The sequence below is a fragment of the Hemiscyllium ocellatum genome, chromosome 4 (genome assembly GCF_020745735.1).
Source record: "Hemiscyllium ocellatum isolate sHemOce1 chromosome 4, sHemOce1.pat.X.cur, whole genome shotgun sequence".
In the NCBI taxonomy this organism is placed as follows: Eukaryota; Metazoa; Chordata; class Chondrichthyes; order Orectolobiformes; family Hemiscylliidae; genus Hemiscyllium; species Hemiscyllium ocellatum.
Window position 1 is genome coordinate 38,448,281 of NC_083404.1, and position 18,297 is coordinate 38,466,577.

An 18,297-nucleotide genomic window follows, 5' to 3' on the forward strand; every position below is an offset into this window, starting at 1 on the left:
TAGATTGAGGTCACAAAGTAAGAAAGAGGCTTTTAAACACAGGGTGGAAGGCTGTGGATTGCATTACCAGAGCCACTGATTGGTGCATAGAGGATGCAACATTTAAGGGTAAGTTTGAAAGATGGCTGAAGTAAAAGGAGAGAGAGGGGGAGAGAAATGGGGTGAGAATACTCCTAGAGAGAACAAACAGCAGCATGGACCAGTTGGACTGAGTAGTGTTTTTGTGTTCCAATATTCACATAATTCTAACTAGTTGTTTTTTTTTGAAATGTGAAATTAAAAGTATGTGCATGACAAGGGAGTCTCACTCCTATTGTTGTTCAAATGGGTAGACTTCTACTCCTTTTTAGATTTAACAGTAGCTGCATGAGTATCAGATCCAATCTACCCGAGACCGGCCAAGCAGTTAGAGCTCCTTCTAATTTCCCATTAGGGCGTCACTCTTCAGAAGCAAAGCTTGTCACCCTGACACAATTCACTTTGCTGACTATCACATGGCTTTTCTGTCTCCAAGTCTGTACTGATGCTGACAGCTCATCCTTTGGCCATCACTCAAACTGCCCACCATCAACTCCCCCTAATCAAATCAGGCGAGTGGAATTTGATTCTGATCCTTTCCATCTCTCCTCAGCTCCTCTCATTAGCGGACATCAGGCAACCTCTTATTACAGAGTAAAAAAACTGAAGTTAACTCAATTTGAGGAAGTGGAGTCGTGCTGGCTTACTGAGGTAATTAAAGAACCCCGATCTCTTTACCAATTCAGTCTGAAATGAAGCTCCAAAGATCACAAATGTGACAGAAATTTAACCAAAATAACAATTGCGCTTGATAATCCTTTCAAAGTAATTCTCAATTAGCTTTTTAATCATTTAGAAAGTGTGAATGTGCACAAACACAATTTGTTCACAAATGTCCTTTAGAGTTAGAAGCCTGTACTTACAAGGTTTGGCTGACATGCATGCCTCCAACTTCATAACAATGGTTCATTCTTAACTGCTGTTAAAATGGCATAACATCAGTTTATCAAACTTGTTTATCATGATTATGTAAGATTTACCAACACCTTCTCAATGTTTTTTTATAATTTAATTATGTTGTGTTATCTAATTTTATGATTCAAATTGATATAGAAAACAGCTTTATCATTGATGTTGCATTCACAGTTTACAGCTGGCTATAAGAGAAGCCTGAGATATTTGACCCATGTTCCAGTCAACCCAGACACTGCTCTCTGGTGAAACTAGATAATCAGCTCAATATCCAGCATTTAGGAACTTGTTGAGACAATAGCAGCAGCAGTGGAGATGAACCAGGGGTGACTGAGGCATAGAGAGGGCACGATGTCCATATAAGTCATACATCCGATGTTCAATGTCAGCTCTCTGATGACCACCACATTGAGGGAAATAGAGAGTTCCTGTTGGCAACACCAGCTGGGGTCTTGCACATTAGTCAGCTCCTTAGCACATTAGTCAGACCGTAAGGTTTGGTGTTGCTAGGGCTGAAGATCTAGCTAGCAGTAGCCAGTAAAGAGCTACTATTGTGGTGCTTTCCTTATCTCTTGGTGGCTATCAGTGAAGATTGGGAATAATCTTCATTAAAGTTGGAATGAAAAAGTGTTTAGACCATATTTAGACTTATGGTTTACATCAGCAAATTAATCATTTTGCTTCTCTAGCAGTTTCTTTCAGGAAAGATTATCTAAAAGATTCCTAGCTACCTCTTCAGCATCCCAATTTGCCACAAACATTGCATCTGATCCACATTCAGGTGCTGGCACACTTGCTAGGTGATGATCTATTTAGCAAACATCAAGTCATAGAATCCCTACAGTGTGGAAAGAGGCCACTCAGCTCATCAAGATTAATTCAATCCTCTGAAGAACAACCCACCTAGACCCAGCTCCAACCCCACCCCATCCCTGTAACCCTGCATTTACCACAGCTAACCACTTAATCTGCATATGGGCAATTTATCACGGCAAATCCACTTAACCTGCGTATCTTTGGACTGTGGGAGAAAATCAGAGCACCAGGAGGAAACTCACAAAGACAGAGGGAGAACGTGCAAACTCCACTCAGTCTGTCACCCAGGGCTGGAATTGAACCTGGGTCCGTGGTTGCATAAGGCAGTTGTGCTAACCACTGAGCCACCATATCACCCTATGGCTTCAATATACAAGATTGTACCACACTTCCCATAATGTTTCCCATTGTCCTATTATGGAGAACGTAAACAAAAACACAACGGACAGACTGAAAACACAGGAACATATATTGTTATTGCAAGTGGATTCAAATATGACATCAGGATTCCCACTTACTGTTGGAATTTGCCACAATTTCAGTTATAAAACTAATGCACACAAATGCAAAGATCAACCATCTAAAATTGATCGATAAGATCGCATTAAACCATTCATCATGCATCATTATCATGATTGCACCTTTACATAAACAGCAGCCATCCAAGGTGGAGGTTCACCACCACTTTCCTGAGCAGCAATTAGAGATGGGCAATTAATGTTGCTTTGTGAGCAGTACTTACATCTTGCGAATGCATTTTAAAAAGAGAATCAGCTCTCAAGGCCTAGATACATGCTGGCTTAGAGAGATGCCGAACAAACAAACCCTCGGATGCACATGTAGAATTCGACCTTTCGGACATAGATCCTGAGAAAGAAATTTGAGGAGCTCAGAAGCTGGAACTGGGACTAAAAGTCCATTCAACTGCAATCTAGTATGAAACTATCTGAAAGATGTCACCTCCTACAATGCAGTACTGCTGCTGTACTGCACGGGAGTATCAATTTGTGGTTAAGTCTCTAAAGTGGGGTATAAATACATGACCTGCTGATACTAAGACAGCTCTCAGCAATGGCACCAGCACATAAACAATGTGTGTGGTTCCAGATAATCAGACTGTATGAAGAAACAGCAACAGAACAAAACAAAATTAACACAATCTGAAAGCTGGGTGGGTTGGGGTTTGGATTGGAACACAAATACTTCAAACAATTCATAAATGGGGCTAATGATAGCAATCTCATACTGAGGCCAGGTTTCTATATTTTTTTAAAATTCTTTCATTATAATGTGAACATGGATTCATTAGTATGACAGCTACCAATGCAAATGGCTCTTACTGTGACAGGCAGAATGTCTTTGAAAGCCCTAGGGTCAGGCTAATTGATGGAGTGAACACTATGCTGGATTTAGCAAACAAAAGCAAGGTCTCTATCACATCTGGGAAAGTGGACCTCAAACAGGAGATCAATAGAAGCAAGGATAGCTCTTTCCTTATCAAGAAAGGGATGCAATCTTTTCAATATTTCAGAAGAAAATACTTTGTAATCTAATAAAGTTGTAATCACTATTCATTTTAACTGGATACTACATCATCAGCAGGATTTATCACTTCTGCATATAGTCATACTCAGACTTGCATTCGTATAGCACCTGTCATAATCTGAGGACATTGTTAACAAACAATAGGCTCAGGCCAAGGAACTGGAGTATTCTCTTGATTGTATATGACACCAGTGAATGTTTGATTACATGATATCTTTCAAAATGCCATTGAAGCAGTTTAAATGAGGAATAAACATGCAAACTGGGAACTAGTTTAGCATCTGTTAATTTTCATCAATAATATGGCAAATAAAATCAAAAAGGTGTGTGTGTGTGTGTGTGTGTGTGTGTGAGATTGTTGGGGGTGTGCAGTTGGCTGTTGAATGATGGACAGCTATCTTAAAGTTGAGTCGAGAGTGTAGTGCTGGAAAAGCACAGCCAGTCAGGCAGCATCCGAGGAGCAGGAGAATCAATGTTTTGGGCATAAGCCCTTCATTAGGAATGAGGCTTGTGTGTTGGGGCTGAGAGATAAATGGGAAGGAGAGGTGGGGCTGTTAACTCCTCTTAAGTTGATTTGTGCAAAGCTTTGTTGCAAAACTTGTTTTCTCTACTTCACTTAAAAGCGTATATAAAGAAGTATTTTGAGTATCATAACTTTTTACATGTAGGTGATCTACTTATGAATTTGGATACGCAATGTTTAGTTCTTGCAAGTGAAATTGAATTTTGGTACTCAACTATCTCCAACCATTACAAATGCTTAGTTGTCAATGATTTCTGTGCTTTTGAATGTTAATTCTGTTGAAATATATACAATTGTTTTTCTATCCCATTATTATTTCATTTTTTCTTGTCATCTTGAAGCTGATGCAACCATTAGCAGTGAATGGGCAGCAGAACTACAATACGCAGACTACTTCATTTTGGTAAACAAACACATGACGGCAGAATTCCAAAGATAAGGAATTAAAAATAATCTGCCTCTGCTCTTCACTGCAGTGCTATATTAAGGCATTACTCTCTCTCAACCCCCACTAGATATCTATGTTCTTCTAATTCTGACCTCTTGAACATTCACCTATTTTAATAATTCTGCCACTGTCACTTCAGCCGCCTTGGTCCAAAGCTCCAGAATTCCCCCCCCCCCCCCCCACTAAACCTCCTCACCTCTCCACTTCTCTCTCTGTCACTCTGTCTCTTCTTTTTTATGTCATTCATTTAAATGTATGTCTTTGACGGAGAGTTTAGCCATCTGCCCTTATATCTGCTGATGTAGCTCACTATCAGCTTTTTTTAAGATAATGTTCCTGAGCTGCACCTTTGGAAAAGTTTTATTAAGTAGAAAGTGCTGCTGTTGGATTAGCCACAAGTGTTTCCACTCCAATTAGTGGAAATTTGAGACTGAAGAAGTGTTTGCTTTCTTGATATTTGAAGTCAGTATAGTTCAGCGGCACAGTGCTAGAGTTCAATTCCCGCTTCAGGTAACTGACTGTGTGGAGTTTGCACATTTTCCCTGTGTCTGTGTGGGTTTCCTCCCACAGTCCAAAGATGTGCAGATCAGGTGAATTGGCGATGCTAAATTGCTCATAGTATTAGGTGAAGGGGTAAATGTATGGGTGGGTTGCACTTTGGCGGGTTGGTGTGGACTTGTTGGGTCGAAGGGCTTGTTTCCACACTGTAAAGTAGTCTAACCTAAAAACTTTCCAAAACCCTATATCATGGAATGGACCAGTTGCTCAGTGACCCATTACAGGGTGTTCTCACCAGTAGCTGCTTCTATCCAAAAGTCAAGCAGATAAAGCAGTCATATTTGTGGTTGTTTGCAGCTGTCAGTTTGTGTTCGCCAATAAATACAAGGTCCTCTGCGGCAGCTTACTTTAACCCTTTAGTGGCCCTAGAAGCCATTTTGAAATTGCAGTTGATAAAGGTTCAGTTCAACAAATTACTAAACTCTCATATTTCCTCAAAGCAATAACATTTCTCCCAACTGTTATTCAGCTTAACTTTGACCTGCTGCATAATGTTAACTCCAGCAGAGGCTTATTGAAAACTGTAATCCTGGTAAAATTGATTTCCAGTGGCGTAGAGGGTGTGTGTTTGGAAGCAGACTGACTGCCTTGTGATGCCTTAGAAGCATTTGTTGTCTGTTAAACAGTCAGCAGGCTGATGTGGATGAAAGAATTAAAGGATAAAATAATCAGGATTGATTGGCAAATGCAAGCAACACCGATTGTACAATGCAGCCTTTGCTAGAGTCAAGTGTGTTTTGACATATGGGGCAGGATCCCTCCCAGCCCTGATTGACCTGAGTACTGCCAAGACAGTTGGAAATGTTGGGTGCGATCAACAGAAATTAGGTTTGCAATATTAGGAAAAAGACAGCCTTTTGTCAAGAGATCCTGGAACAACAGGCCAAAGGTAGCATCCGCTATCAGTATAGTGATCTGACATGGTCACTTGGTTGATTGGGATCTATGTCAGAACCATCTGGGAAATGGTCAGCAATCAGCCTTGTACAACTAGTTCAACTAGTCTGGGAGGTTATGGTAAGTCAGTCAGAGAGCTGTACCGATATCAGTCAGGGTCTGGTCACCGATCAGGTGGAGATGTCATTCCAGGTTGGTCAAGGGGCTGGGTACATCCACTAAAAGTCAAAAGGAGTTTTTCAGGGGGCTGTTCCTTTGATAAGGACACTGGGTAACTCCATTGCAGGGACTGGAGGCAGACTGGGAAGGCGGGTCATTGACCGTCAACACCACTCTGGCTTTGATGGGGCAGAGTGCAATATTATGTCAGGCATGATGGCTTAATATGCCTGGCCCAGCAGGGTAAAGTGGAGATTTATAGTTAAATAAATAAGTTAGGTGGGACTGAGGGGATGATCAGAGTCAAAGGGTTTATAATAAAAAGGGAGTATAATGATAACAAGAAGGGAATATGAAGATTGGGGAGCTGGGTTGCGTAGACTGAGACATTGAGTGTGTGCATCATCCTTTGAAGTATGGCTGTTGTTTGTTTCTATCTTGGTACAAATCGCAAGTGTACAATGGGGATGAAAATTGCTGTCACCTCACCTGGACTGGGCAGAGTAAATGTTTTTTTTCAATGATGGAGGTGGTTCCACCTTTATGTGATGCGAAGCATTTCAAAGAGCGATACCATCAAAGCAACCCATGCACAGGGCAGGTGACAGGCAGCAGTGACTCAGAATGCTGTACATGAACTATACAAGTTGTGACCCACGGTGTAGACTGCAAATCTTGGCCCCAAACACTGTTGATCACAGCATCAGAAATCAATCCAAACTAACGTATATAATACACATTCAATGTATTCCAGTATAATGCAACCTAGAAAGATTCACCAATGTATAAATCATCTTCCAAGATCCTATAACATGTACATAGTGCTGGAGCTGCACATAAGGATGGTGAGACTCTGTACATTCATTCTTGTAGCTGCATTTGGAGTGACGTTCATTCCCACAGTCGATGATGATACGTGAAAATATATTTTCTAATGTCATAGTGGATTTACAATGATGTGCCACTACGTCACCTTCGTGTTCTCAGTAGGTCTATTTCCTTTTCCCTCTCATTATGTCCTGACACAGTTCTACAGTCTGGGGTGGAGGGAGCTGTGGTAGAGGGGTCTGGGATGGAGGGAGCTGGGTGGACAGATCTGGGTGGAGGGACACTGCCCCAATGTAGAACCTATTGGCCTTGGATTTCTGGTCAGGTAACTCCCTCCAGGTATTCATGTCTGGAGGGCCCAGACTTGTTGATTGTGTCCTGCTTAGAGGCGCATGCGCCTTCCTTGTTTTGAACTTCCACAAGGCTGAGGATGGCAGACAGGGTTGAGATGCAATGCTCTGTTAACCTCTGGAGTTGAGAGGTGACCTCTAGGGGCCATAAGTGGCTCGTCCTCCTATTGGCTCTGCCCTGACTCCTTGTGAGGAAGAGGTATCTAGAATGATGTAAACATCCCTCGTCGCCAGCTACCTTGCCACTGAGGCTGAGCACCAATGACTAGAGTGATGGAATGCATGTGTGTGCATGTATCCAACAGATTCTGAGATTGGTGGATCTGGCTCTCCATGGCATCCACCAACCCGCCGGATGCTTGCACACTAGAGACAACATAGCACAAACCGCATTGGTTCCAGTTACATCGGTGTCAGCTTGGACATTTTGCTGTTGTGGTTAGTCTTGGCTGAGCAGGGGCCTGGTCTCTAGTCATCCTCCAAGGTTACAGTGATCTGGGGCATTTCTCTTTCATTCAACTGACAGTGATGTGCTCACTAGCAAGTACTCCCAACTCTAATACAGATAAAATGCTCATCGATGTGCCAATATCTGAGCTGGTGGAGGAGGCAATAGGCACCTTGGCTGATGCTTCCTCTGAGCAATCTGTGGTGGAGGAGCTGCTGTCTTGGTGCCAGATTGTAGATCCCACTGGTGTTAGCAGGAGACAAACAACTACATTTTAAATACAGCCCTGGTGCTGTGAATCACTGGTGGTCCTGTCACTAATGAATACTTCTGCCTCTGGTTAGAGGGAAAATAGGATGAGCAGGGCACCATAGAGGCAGAGTGCATCGCATGCTTCAGAGAACAACAAGACAAATTTCGCTAGGTCACACAGAGAGAAACACTCCATAATGGTAACCAAAATTGATACTTAGCTGATTTCTGGTCAAATTCAGCCCAAAGTGAAGACACTGATGCAAAAAAAGTGCTCAATGTTAAAACACCTTGGAAAGAAGACATTTGCTAGCATTGTACCAGGAATGATGAGCTTCAAGTAATGTGGATAAAATGTAGAAAATGGGATTGTTCTCCTTATAGCAAAACAGTTTAAAGGAGGTTTAATAGAGATACTGAAAATTATGAGTAGTTTTATTAGAGTAAATAGGAGAAACCATTTCTACTGCTAGGAAGGTGCATAACCAGTGGAGATAGACCTTAAGACAATTAGTAAAAGGAATTAAAAGGGGAGATATTTTAAATCTGGAAGGTGATGCTTGAAAAGGTGTTGAAATAATAATTGTCAGCAGGGCATTAAATAAAAGCGAGAAATTATTAGGAAGAAGGAACAGGGATAAGTAGAATTAATTGGATATCTCTGATGGCCAGCAATGGCACAATGGGCCAAATGGCCTCCTTCTGTGGTGGATGATGGTGTAAAGTGATTGCCCTTTCCTTAGCCTGGTTTGTGATTTATTGACAAAATGATTTCTGCTTAAACTCTAAAGATATGAACATGAATGAACCTCTAGTTCCCTCACATAAACACTCCCCTTTCTCTGTTTTTGAAAAAATAAGCAGTGTTTTCAACTATTTTTATTCCTGAAACAACACCCTGTCCAGACACACTGGTTACACAGACCCTGTTTCCGGAGTTTGAAATAGACTTTCAATGTTAATTCTACTAAACTTAAACTTCCTGATGACCAGACACATGGGAAATGCTGGTGAAATGAAAGAGCAATGATTAGGTAGCATTTTTAAGTCTGGATACATTTACCTTTAGCCCACATAGTTTCTGTGTCCACCCCAGCCTCTTTAAGCCCGCTAATCCTTAATGCAAGGGATAGGCTTCTGTCCATGTTTCTCGCAAATCTTCTGGAGCACTTCACTGTAAGCGTGTGGGAGACATTAGTATACCTCTCCATTCCCTTCCCTCATCATGTGTTGATGAAATCTTGCTGCAATACTACAATGGTGGAGTGGATAGAGTGGGGCAATACTCTATTGAGAAAAGAGGGGGCTGAATGGGGCTACATCATTGTGGTGGAGGTAGTGTAGTGGACCAATGCTGCAGTGTTGAAAGGGGTGGAATGGGACAATGTTACAGTGCCAAAGCAGGTGGCATGGGCCAATGTTACAGTGGTGGAAATAGGCAGTTTTAGTGACAATGCAACTATGTGATTGGAAACTCATATTGGCACCAGATTCAGTCCTGAGGTTGTGATCAGTCTGGTTTAGCAGAGGCAGCAATCAAGGAGTGGATTAGAGACAGAAACGATAGAATTGAGAAGGTGGCAGATTGTAAAGGCAACAATTTCAGTCTTTCCAATATATTGTTTACCAATAGTCCAGTAACATTTGCATTGCATCAAACTCATTTCCACACACTGCTCTTATCAGGCATAAAGTGATAAAATTGGAGCACTGTTTTCATAATTCATTTAAATTTCTAAACACAATTTTATTTTAGATACTTCCAAAAGGAAACAAGAACTGAGCTTTTTGTCTTACGTGCATCAGGACCGAGCCACAAAAAAAGATCAATCTTGAAAACACATATACTTTTTTTTCTGCAATTTGAGAAGTGTGTTCTGATTGGTTGATCCATTATAGGAATGGTGATCCAATAAAAGCAGTGAACTGTCAATCTTTATTATCAGACAAGGCAAGTAAATTTTGATAGGTCAGTGTGTTGCCATGAGACTGCAGCAACAAATGGCAGTCTTCATGACCCCTTCTTTCATGAAAGGAATGTTTTGTGGACGTAAGTTCCTTTTGCCTCCATAAACCAGGATACTATATATTAATATGATTTATTAATCATTTAATCTAGTTTTTTTTAACCTGTAGACACATATACTCCATTTTGGCATACATAATAACATGGACCATTCATCCACCAGTCTGTATCTAAACATTTGGGCGGCACGGTGGCACAGTGGTTAGCACTGCTGCCTCACAGCGCCAGGGACCTGGGTTCAATTCCCGCCTCAGGCGACTGACTGTGTGGAGTTTGCACGTTCTCCCCGTGTCTGCGTGGGTTTCCTCCGGGTGCTCCGGTTTCCTCCCACAGTCCAAAGATGTGCGGGTTAGGTGAATTGGCCATGCTAAATTGCCCATAGTGTTAGGTAAGGGGTATATGTAGGGGTATGGGTGGGTTGTGCTTCGGCGGGTCGGTGTGGACTTGTTGGGCCGAAGGGCCTGTTTCCACACTGTAAGTAATCTAATCTTGTGTGTAATGAAGGGATCGTACCTCAAAGTCTCATTCGGCCATACTTAAAATCCTTGCTTTTGAACGTACATGTCACGGCTGAGTTAGTTAAAAAGTCATTCAAAATCCTGTGACCAATCAGAATTGAATGCAACAATCTCAGGATTATAAAACTCCATCTGACCATGGCACTAACTATCCATGTCCCTCAAATGTTCTCCCAACACTCCCGTGTTTACTGCTATCTCTTACCCAATTAAAACCTAGCCACAAATATAACCAATCAATAACTAAGGAAGGATAGTTGATGATATCACTGGAATATTTGAGGCTCTTTTCAGCTACAATCTTGCTTTCTCCGTAACCCTTAAACAATGCAATAAAAGTATGAGTAATAACAGAAAAGTCATAGAATTTGCAATATCATGGAACCTACACATTGAACAGCTAATCTTGTGTTTCAAATATCTCGCCTAACATTTTATTACACAACAAAAACAGAATGTGCTGGAACTAAACACTAGATCAGGCAGCTGAGAAAGAAACAGTTAATGTTTCAAGTGAATAACCCTCATTTACCACAAGAAGTTGGTGCCTCAGATAAAACCTGACATCAGCTCTCACAGCATGAACAAGTCACATCCTTTAACCACAACATTCAAGAGGAGGTGAGGACACTAATCCTGCCTATCACCAGACTGCCTCTCAATACAGACAATAATTATAATATGAATGAAAGAGACACTGAGCTTCATTCTGTTTAGCTATTTGAAGATTTAAATGTGCCAATCTATCCAGGGTAAGCCAATGCTGCAAACATGACAGTGAGTTTGGGACAGAGGCTTGGGTCTTGAACTCTACATGGTCATGGATTTTATTCAGACACACATTTTGATCTGAATGTTAGCCCAGACATTTTAAATCCAGTTGAATGCAAAAGTTGCTATAGATAGAAAATTATGGCTCTTGGTGGAATTTAATTGATTTGGTATATTTGTTGAACATGGAGTTATAAAATCATATAGTACAGAAGACGCCCTTCAGCCCATCACATTTGCACTGACAAAACTAATCTAACTGTACATTAATCCCACTTTTCATCACACCTTGAATGTTATGATACTTCAAGTGTTTATCCAAGTACTTTTTTTCAAGGTTGTAAGGTTTAATGTCTCAATTATCCTCCAAGGAAGTGCATTCAGAATCTCACCACCCTTTGGGTAAATTTTCTTTCCTCAAATCCCCTTCAAGCCTCCTGCTTTTCACCTTAAAATTGTGTCCCCTTGTTATTGATCTTTCAACTAAGGGAATCAGCTGCTTTTTCTTCACCTTCCCCACACCCCTCATAATTATATACATCTCTAAATGATTCCCCCTCAACCTTCTCTGCTCCAAAAACAATCTGGCTTTATTTCAGAGCTAACATTCTCATCCCAGGCAATATCCTGGAGAAGCTCCTCTGCTCCCCCTCCAGTGCAATCACATCTTTCCTATAACATGCTGACCAGAACTGCACACAGTACTGCAGCTGCAACCTTACCAAAATTTTGTACAGCTATAAGAAAACTCAAAATGTAAAAAAAAAAGAACTCCGGTCGCTGATGCAATGATACTATGGCTTTAAGAGGTGAATTTTGCCCTGTTTTTTGTTATGAACAAAGGTTGAAACAGAGATGCCGAGTGGTCTGTTCCAAAGTGAATAAACTAATCAACTTATGAGGCCTTGGGTTTTTTTTAAGTTGGAACAATAGAAGCAGCCTGATTGGGTGGGGTCAAGCTCCAAAAGGAACCAGGTTTTAGTTTTAGCCTGCAGTGCAATTGCGGGGACCTTAAAGCTGAATGTGGAAGCTTTTATTCCTCTCTCTTACAGCTAAAAGCTGGTCTTCTATTCCTGCTGCTAGAATTGCATCTGAGACAATCTATTTTACTGAATTTGCCCTTGCCAAGGATGTTACTATGTTACTATGTTGGAATAATTAATTAGTAATAGTCAATATATATATTCTTTTGTTAAACATGTTGATAGTCACGGTTAAGCCAATTCCTTTCTTATCATTTTTCTTTTTTCAATATCTTAATTATAGTGTACGAATAAAGTATGCTTTGTTTCAAGCCAGGTAGTTTGACCAATTGAATTGCATCCCTATACACAATGCCTTACACTTAAATTTTAAAATAAGAAAAAGTTAGGGTCTTGAGGGGGTTTTGTCTGGGGGACCTGGTCAGGATCAAAATGTCTAATTCATGGTTAGGTTTAGGATTATAGAACTCAAAGGCAGTGAGTGGTGAGAGAGGGTGTTCTCTTTTTGGGTGTTGAATTTGGTTGGTTTAAATAGGGTGTGCCTTGTGTAATAATGGCTCCTTCAATCACTAGGAGTTTTCTGGGGATGGAAGAAGTTACTTTGGGAGTTTTACAGAAAGTGAGCAAGGAAAAGTTTTTGGATTTGGCAGAGAAGCTAGAGTTGGGTTGACTTTGTCCACGCCAAAAAGAGAAGTAATTGCAGCAATAGCTCAATGTTTATGATTGCCGGAAATACCATCAGAATCATTATAAATGGCTAAAATTCAATTGCAAAGGAAATAGCTTGAACATGAAAAGGAAACAAAACAGTTTGAATTATGAGTAAAAGCATAGGAAAAAGGAAAGGGAAGGAAGGCCCTAGCAGAAGAAAGGGAGAAAGAGAGAATTTTTGAACTTCAAAGGTTGGAACTGAAAACTCCACTTAAAATGGCGGTGTTAGAAGTGAAAAGTAGAAGAAGTGATGGGGACAGTGATGGAGAGCAATCCCACCATAACCAAAATCTGTGTAGTGTCAGATCGTGAAGCAATCCATGTCGAAATACAGCAAGGCCTGAACAACATCCAGTATGGACTGATATGTGGCAAATAATATTTCTGCCACACAGTGCCAACCAATGACCATCTCCACAAGAGAGAATCTAATTATCACATCTTATGGCATTATCATCACTGAAACCCCTACTATCAATGTTTTGGAAGTTATGATTGATCAGAAATTGTGGCTGCAAGAACTTTTCAAAGGCTAGGTGAGCCATGCACTTTCTATTCTGTACAAAGTATGACCACCATCTACAATGCACAAGTCAGGAGTGTGATTGAAAAAACACCAATTATCTGAGTTGGACCATATCCTCAGCAATCAGTGGCAGTACACTCTTTTCCATGGGGATGATGGAAGATTTCACAGACAAAAGAGTGAATAGTCCAACTCGGAAGGGGTAGCTCTATAAGAACTCAAGAACCTCAACACCATCCTGAACAAACTTGATTGGCATCATATCAAACACCTTAAACAGTCATTCCCTTCTTCACGATATGCAGTGATAGTAGTGTGTATCCATCTACAACATGGGTTACAGCAACTCACCAAAACTGCTACGCCAGCATCTTCCAAACCTACAGTCTCTGTCATCTCAAAGGACAAAGACAGTAGATACATTGGAACAACTCCTCTCACAACTTCACCTCCAATCCATTTGCCATCCTGACTTGGAAATATGTTGGTGTTCCTTCAGTATCACAGAATCAAAATCCTGGAACTCCCTTCCTCACATTACAGAGATTCTCCTTCTACCCAAATGTGGGGGGATGGCACAATGGCTCAGTGGTTAGCATTGTTGTCTTATTGAGTGGAATTGACCTCCATTTGTTGCTGACTGAACTTGTGAAAGAGTTTAATTTCCAGACGGTTGCATTGGTGTGGAGGCAGCTATGAGAGTGTGAGACCTAGTTTGTGTGACAGGGTTTTTCATTATTACACTCCCACGTCATGCTTCATAAGATAAAGTATTAGGCAATAATGATGATTGAAATGAAAGGCAAACACTGACTTCATTCTGAGAGGGATAGACTTTGAAGTAGGCAAAATCTGTATCTGACCTTGTTTACAGCACACTTCAGAGTACTGTGTCTGTTTCTATCACCATATTCTGAAGAGGATTTGGAGGGAGAAAGTGTAGAGAGGATTTAAGAGGATGAACCCAAAAATGTGTGATTATACATTTCAGGAAAGGACCAACAGGCTGAGGTCTCTTCTTTTTAGATAGGGAAGGCAGCCCTAATAGATGTTCTAACACCATGAAAGATTTTGATTGAGTGGATGCTGAGAGAGTGTTTCCTCATGAAAGGATGAACATGACTATTGGCCACCGATATAGGGAGTTCAGAAGAAACTTCTCTCAGAGAGTGATGAAGATATGAACTCACTGCCAATAGAAATGGTTGAAGTGAATTGGACGAATACGTTTAAGGGGCAACAAGGTAAGCATTTGAGGGAGCAGCGAATAGATGTTGTGATGATAGATTTAGGCAAAGAAAGTTGGGAGAAGATTCAGGGAGCAGTATAAACACCGGTATGGGCCAAATGGCCTGTTTCTGTGTCACATGTCCTGTTCCTTGATTGTAAGGACTGTGGGATCCACTTAATGATCCCAATCATGATCAACTAAGAGTACTAAGAGTAGATCATTCTTCACAATTAGTTCAAACTCCTTCCAGGGTCTCATCACAAAACCAAGCAAGTTGCGGACTCCTTCCCATCTCCAGTCATTCCTCTCTCTTCTCATTGTCACCAACAAACTGAGATAAATTCGGTTCCTGTTCATCGAGTTTGCATTGTCTCTCAGTCCTCCTCCAGGCTGGGATAAGCCTTAACTTTTAATGAGCAGGTGTAAGCTCTTATTAGTTTATATGAACCATAAGCACACATCATCCATGGAGAGAGCCATTTACAGCTGTAATTGTGACATCAATATACATTTTAAATGAGCCCTGGGGTTCTCTTGCTAAAAGATTTGCAAGGGCACAAATTAATTTGTCAATTTTGTTCCCCATAAGCTCACTTGCCAGATTGTACACTGATTTAATCATTTCAGCTGTGTAAACCATAAAGACTGTAGCATTTATTCAACCCTTTGGGACTCTGCCTGGGACAAAATGCCTGGGAAGAAAATCTGTGAGTGAGACAGTGTGAGACAGAGCACGAGTGTGTGAGAGACAGTGAAAGAAACTAAGCCAATGAGAGAATCAGTGTGTGAGAGAGACAGAGGGTACGTGAGAATATTTGTGAGAGGGGCTGCGAGTGGTTGAGAGGCAGTACGTGTGTGGGATAAAATGTGTGTGTAAGACAAAGAGTGCAAGTGTGTGAAAGAGAGCAAGTGTGTCAGAGTGTATGTGTGAGAGACTAAGATTGTGTGAGAGTGAGTTCATTTCAAAATGTATGTGTGAGAGTGAGAGCAAATGAGAGACAGCACGTGCATGCAGAAGGTCTGTGAAACTGTATGTGTGAGAATGAGTGCAAGCTTGACAGAGAGTGAGTATGAGTGTACCTGAGAGTCTGTGTTTCAGGGAGATTGAGAGAGTAAAAGTGTGTGTGAGAGAGTGCAAGTGTGAGAATGTGTAGGGTGTGTGTATGAGACTGAGAGTGTGTGGAAGAGAATCTGAGTGTGTGCGAGATGGAAGTGTGAGAGAGATGGGAATGTGAGAGAGGGCACGTGAGTGAGTGAGAGAGGGCATGTGAGTGAGTGAGAGGACGTGCAAGTGTGTGTGTGTTAGAGGTAAATGTATGGGTTGTCAGTGTTTTGGAGCTGATGCTGATTTGAAATGAAAAGGCCTCAGGGATTCAGAGGGTCTAAGAAGTGAATAAGTTTCTCCTGGCCTTCAGTTTCTCAAGAGGCAGTAGTTCATTTCTGGCTTTCCATAAATTATTTTGCAAAACAACTTCAATAGGATGAGCTTTTCCTGTTTAGTTATTAATCTGTAGTACATAATGGAACAATTGCACAGCTGTGAGATATTTACCCTGGTAGTGGGTAGTGCAATACTCAGTACAACCTGCCCCCTGAGAGTGTGTGATCTTCTGTGTAGCACCGATGAAGATCCAGAGTGCTCCGAGGTTCCTCACAACCTAATGGGCAACCTGACATTCAGCCTCAGTGTAGCTCTTCAACTCAGAATCTCCCTCAATGGAAAAAGCAAACTCCTGCCTATGCTGGAAACCTGAAATTAAAATGGAAAAGGCTGGAAACTGTCAGCAGGTCTGGCAGCATCTGTGGAGAGAAAGAAAGAGTTAAGCTTGGGAGGTGATGGGGAGGAGAGAAATGGAGAGGGGGAAAGTAACTTCGTGTGCAGAAGTTTTGTTCTCCTTTGGAGAAACTTGATATTTCATTTCATTAATGAGGAGGAAGAAAAAACAATAACTTGCATTACTTTTGCAAGCTCAGGATGTCACTAACAGCTTCACAACCAACGAAGTACTTCTGAAATCTAGTCTCTGCTGTGATGTAGGAGGGTTAACTCACCAGGAGGTCCACTCGTGAGGTTTTGCAACTCTGAACCTCCCCACAAAATTCAGGAAAACCCAGGGATGTTATTGTTATTTTCATCACAGAAGACCCAGAAATTTCTCCTCCCGATAACGAGTCATTGCAAAACTCACACCTGAATATATTATCATCTTTCCAGCATTTCAAACCTATCTTTATCTGGCAGAAAAGGATAGGCTTACAATGTCTGCTCACATGCTGTGACTTACTGTATAGATACATCAACACAATTAGATTTCCTCACAGATACAACTTACTTTGTGACAAGGCTAATGGATGTAAATAGCAGAGTTGTGTAGATGTGATTTTATTAGTTTTAAAATACAACACGAGCTGAATAATCAGAAAGGACCCTGTGTGCCTTAAAATACGAGCCCTCCTAATTGTTCTGTACAGCTTGTTCTGGGACTCTAATTGAATTCTCCCATCATTGCTCTCTGTACAGCCTCATTCAGACTGACAGGCATTTAATCGAGATGACGAGGGTCCCTTTGACAAGACGCAGGAGGTTTTGGGTGTTGAAGAGACACACCACAATGAGGGACAATGAAACCTTCCCACTCAGCACTTGCTGCCTTTCAAACATAAAACGGGCATTGTCAGGCACAGTGTGAGATTTCAGCTCGTGACTAGGATAGTCGGAACACGGGGACGCCATTCAGCCCATCAAGCCTCTTCCACAAGACACAAGGGAAAGCTCCTTGCTTTTCTCTGAATAGGGCTGCGGGATGTCTCCCATCCACCCGAAGCTGTAGATGGAGTAACTACGGAAAGGACGCAGCAGGTCAGGGAACGTCTGTGTAGTTAACAATTCCCGTACATGACCTCTTATCAGAACAGGGAAAGCGGTTAGAAATTCAGGGTAAAAGCAAAGGTTGGCTGAGTAGCCATTACAGACCCAACACAAACGTAAGGGGCTGAAAAGCCTTCGTCTGCTGTAGCTGTTCTGTGAGTCTATAGCAGGTTTAAAGGGAGAGATTGGAACAAGAAAGGAAGAAAATGTCTATCATAGAACGGGACAAAAGAGATAAAATGACAAATGAGTTAGATGGAGTCAGCTGAAAAGCAGCATCTCAAACAATTCTGCACTCCCTCAGTACTGCCGTCTGTCAGTATAACGCCCCCTCTGTATTGTCTCTCTGAAACTCAAAGCAGAAAATCGTGAAGAGAAGGCGGCCTTCACTGGCTTTTTTTTTCGGAAGACCCTGCCCCTTCCTGTTCAGCTGAGGTATTAATTGACAGGTCAGTGATCGGCCTGTTATTTTAGTCTGTGCAATAGACGTCAGAGTCAGGTTCAGGCTGAGACAGATGTCTTTACATTTATTAACTACATTATTTACACAGCTATTATGGAGTCTGTTGCTGTTACTCTACATTATATAATCCATAATGGACAAGGATGCATATGGATTATGTCCAAATTTTCTGATAATGTCTTGGTGGTTGTACAACACAAAGTAGCACTGTGCCTATAATGTTCCTGAGCTCCATTGTTAAGGATATGATGAGGGTTAATTACCCAGGGAACATCTTTTGTAATTGGATAAAGACCAGTTGCCTGCAGCAGAGGAGAAGGTATTAGGAGGCCAAGTCAGCTATGGAACTGTGTTGAAAACTACAAGCTAGGCCTTGGTAAAAGTC